This window comes from Camelina sativa, chromosome 9 (assembly GCF_030686135.1).
Source record: "Camelina sativa cultivar CO46 ecotype springtype chromosome 9, ASM3068613v1".
Taxonomy (NCBI): Eukaryota; Viridiplantae; Streptophyta; class Magnoliopsida; order Brassicales; family Brassicaceae; genus Camelina; species Camelina sativa.
Genome location: NC_141888.1, coordinates 20982246 through 20986867, shown reverse-complemented (window position 1 = coordinate 20986867; position 4622 = coordinate 20982246). Strand labels below are relative to the sequence as shown.

Here is a 4622-nt window from a genome sequence, read left to right as displayed (position 1 = left end):
TGAAGCAGAGTACAAAGGTGTGGCTAATGCGGTCTCTGAAGCTACTTGGCTTCGAAATCTGTTTCTTGAGCTTCGTGATCCGTTAAACCGAGCTACCGTGGTCTACTGTGATAACATCAGCACTGTGTATCTCTCCTCTAATCCCGTCAAACATCAACTCACTAAGCATATAGAGATTGACATTCACTTTGTCCGGGAAAAAGTTGCTCTTGGTCAAGTCTGTGTTCTTCATGTTCCTTATGCGTATCAGTATGCTGATATTTTTACTAAGGGCCTTCCTTCTCCCTTGTTTCTTGTACTTCCGGTCCAGCCTGAGCATTCGTCCACCGAACGCTCCGACTGTGGGGGAGTGATAGAATAGATATATGGCAACATTCTTAATATTGCATTGTATAGAATATTCTCGATACATAACCCTAGTTGTACACACTATATATAGTTGTCATATATGTGATGATACTCCTCCCGGAGATTACCCTATTCTCCTACATGTAGTAGATGGTGTATGCGAGTAGTTACATCGATCTCTTTATCTTGTTAGAGAGTAATCAAAGACAAAAGAAAAGATGTTTTCGTCCTCGTCTTTTTCTGATGCAACAATTCTATATTGAGAAAACTGCAAAGAGGGAACTGTAAAGAAAACATAATTCAAGCTGTAAACCCAACAACGAATACAACTTTTATTTGCATAAAAAAAACCACAAACTTCTAAATTTTGCAAGATCAAGCTTGATCTATACAATTCAAGTGTCTTTAACAATACATGAAGATGAACAGTTTCACATTGTCTTCAAGTACTTGACAAGCTCATCTAAAGCGTTGTATGAGGTACCCCCACTTTTCACAGAGGCTTTGAGCTTCTCTTTTAGAACAAGGGCTCTCTCCTGCATCTCGACTCCTTCTTCGTCCACCATCAACCTCTTCACAGCTCTCTCAACCTCTCCTCTATCCACTTTACTCCCTTCCACCTGAAACCCTATTCTCCAAACACTTTCTATATACATAGCGTTCAACTTCTGCTCGCCATGAAAGGGCCTACAAATCATTGGAACTCCTTCTGCAATGCTCTCGAGTGTTGAGTTCCATCCACAGTGGGTCCAGAATCCTCCCACCGCAAGATGTCCAAGTACTTCTATCTGCGGTGCCCGTTTCACTATGTATCCTCTTTCTGAAATCATCTTACTGACTTCTTTTGGCAATGACTCTATCCCATTGAAGCCAGGGCACGAACGTGGTCGGATGACCCATAAAAATGGTTGGTTGCTGTTACACAATCCCCAAGCCATCTCCAGAACTTCCTTGGTTTCCATTTGAACTACAGTTCCCATGCTTACGTATATCACTGACCTTGGTTTCTGCTTGTTCAGCCAATCAATGCAGCTCCTGTCATCTTCAAGTAAACTAGAAGGTGGTAAATCTGTCATATTGTGAAGAGGGCCTATAGCGTACATCGGAATTCCAATTTTTTGTTCCAACCATGACAGAGACGAGTTCTCTAGACAGCTCACCGTGTTGATGATAACAGCGCAAGCTGTTCTTTTGTTAGCTACTTCCCTACATAGCTCAAAAAGGTCTTCTAGTGGCCCGAATCCTGAAGTCGGTAGGTCTTTGTATCGTAATGGTGGATACAAATTTTCCACCATCTTTTCTTGCATTCCAGGATCTGCAAAACAAAAAAAAGAAATTTTTTTACAAAGTTTAAGTGAAACGAATGGTTTTCGGATGTGTTATTAATAACGTTTTGGGCACCTTCCATATCAACCGAGAACTTGTCAGCATTGAGTTTACTTAGTACACAACATGAAACGTAATTTGTAGCACTTTCAGTGCTGAAGATGACACTGGGAAGGTTGAACTCCTTGGCTGCAGCTCCACAGAAGTACATGAACTCGTCGTAGATGATACAAGCAATATCACTGCCTTGTTGTAAGCAGCAACTGAACTATACAGTCCTTGAAGCTTGCCTCACTAGTTTTGTTGAGCTTTATCATAAACCCGATTCCTCCTTGATCAGACTCTCGTAAGCTTTCTTTAATGGTGACAAACTGAAAGCCAGGGAAGTGTTGAGAAGATGAGCTAACTTGATTGAAGTGTCCCTCAACAACTGTAATTGAGAAGCCCTTCGAGTAAAGGGCTTTCCCAAGTTGCAGCATTGGAGTAACATGACCTTGTGCTGATATTGGAACTAACACTATTCTTCTCCTGGCTTCCCTTTTCTCCATTGCTTATTTGCTTATTACCCTCTTTCTCTCTTGTCATCATCTCTCAATGCGGAACACATCTAAATAATTGATCCAAATAATTATTAAAATCCCATTTGCATTGAAAAGTTTTTGCAATCGTCCAAATATGCCATATTATATAGTGAAGTCTTCCTCGTGTGGCAACTACTCTTTCTAAACCTTTATAATAGTGACATTAACTCCAAGAATAACATGTTGGTTGTTTTGGAGTTTTAAATAATAATTAAGATGTCACGAGTCTCTTTACTTTTATAGTAGTATCCAGATATAACAAAATTTCCTCGAAGTGGTTCACCGAATTTGGTGCAATTAGTCCAACAAAGTCCAAAGAGTTGGTACATAATAGCAATATAAAAAGTAGCTACACGTTAATGTGACATTTATAATAGTGACATTAACTCCAAGAATAACATGTTGGTTGTTTTGGAGTTTTAAAAAATAATTAAGATGTCATGAGTCTCTTTACTTTTATAGTTATCCATATAACAAAATATCCTCAGAATAATATATATTTTATATTAGTCCAACAAAGTCCAAAGAATTGGTACATAATAACAATATATTCTTTTTAAAAGTAGCTACACGTATGGTTCTCCAATCAGTGGCGGATGCAGAATTATTTTATGTATGAGGCACAAAACACCTTATAATTAATGATACTAATTTTATATTATAAAATATTAAATAAATAAATATTTTTGACATCAAAATAATAACATTATTGTATGTTTTGAAATATATATATATATAAATATATATATATATATATATATATTGTATTTTAATAGATTAAACTGAAATAAGCCAAATTTTTAAAAGTACTGTTTACATTGTTTATAAATATACTTAATTACATATACTATAGATATGTTTAATTTATTAATTAGAAAAATAAACATTTATAAACTTACAATTCACTATAAAATATAAATACATACATTTAAATTTATTTATCTAACCATATCACACAAATTTTTATTTTACAAAATTCTAATAAATTAACTATAAAAGAGATAATATAAATGTTACTAATTTAATAGATTTACTTACAGTTTTCAGTAAGCTATATGTATACTATACAATATAAATATATGAATTTAAATTTGTTAAAGTTAAGCTTGAACACTCGAATATGTCGTTGAACATAAGGTGTTAATTATCCAACTGAGCCAAAGAGTCTAATTGGAACATACATACTAGCAAATTTTAAAAGTCAGTTGAGACTTCTCCATAATCGCAAGACCACTAGCAAGGTTGCTGTGCAATATGACAAAGTTCAATTTTGATAAAGATTGTTTGAAGGCTTTCAACGAGATCAAGGCAGTCCTGATTACAACTCTAATTGTTCAAACTCTAGATTGGGACTACCCACTGATGATCATTCACTCTACTTTGTTTGCTTGGACCTATGTCTTTTGATAGGTGTTTGTGTGATCTTGGCGCTTCAGTTAGTCTTATACCACTCTTTGTGGCTAAGCGGTTGGGTTTTACAAAGTTTGAAGCTTTCAATATATCTCTCATCCTCGCAGACAGAACAGGGAGACTTTCACATGGTATGTTAGAAGACTTACCTGTCAAGATTGGAGATGTAGAAGTGCCAACCAAAAACATCCTCTAATCTTAGGAAGACCATTCCTGGCGACTGCTGGAGCCATCAATGATGTTAGAAATGACAAAATTGATCTTAATCTAGGCAAGAAATTCACTATAAAGTTTGACATCAAGGATACCAGAGTCAAAAGAAAAAGTGGTGACAAAAAATACTAAGCATATCCCCTCATCACTTACCACTTGTAACACCCAATTTTCATGGCATGTCACAGGTTAACTTATACCACAAGTAAACCATACTTAACCGAAAATAACCAAAAAATCCATTAAATCAACTTAAACGTCTTTCAAACCATCCTTTAAACGTTAAACCGAAAATAACAACCAGTTACGGGATTTCTCATGCTTTCGCACTTCTTCCTACACATTTCCGTCGCCGTGCATTACGGGATTCCTCATGCTTTCGTACTTCTTCCTGCACATTTTCATTGTCGTGCATTACGAGATTCCTCATGCTTTTGCACTTCTTCCTGCACTTTTTCACTTGCGTATCCAGATTCTTCATGCTTCTCGCACTTCTTCCACGCACAACAACGCATTGGCTCGTCAGCCAATCCTGATCTACCCGCATTCCACGCCCGTAGACCACCACACAACTACAAGGAGAATTCCTTGTAGGACTCTCTTGATACTAAGATTTTTATGTCTCCTAGTAGGTTCAATTAACCTTATGCATTGTAATACTTAAGGTGTCAATCCAGTTGGGAAAGTTTACTATCACTCAAAATGCGATCAAGATGTCACAAGTTAAGCCAATTCAAAGAGTGT

General features: G+C 36.5%; 1 pseudogene across 1 annotated transcript; it reads right to left on the bottom strand.

Annotated features, from left to right (window-relative positions):
- Positions 1–631: 631 nt before the first annotated feature.
- On the bottom strand, positions 632–2350 carry LOC147938412 (UDP-glycosyltransferase 76E6-like; annotated as a pseudogene). The gene is made up of 2 exons (XR_015565268.1): positions 1750–2350; positions 632–1663 (listed from the first exon to the last, which is right to left on the bottom strand). The product of XR_015565268.1 is annotated as a UDP-glycosyltransferase 76E6-like (transcript).
- Positions 2351–4622: the final 2272 nt, after the last annotated feature.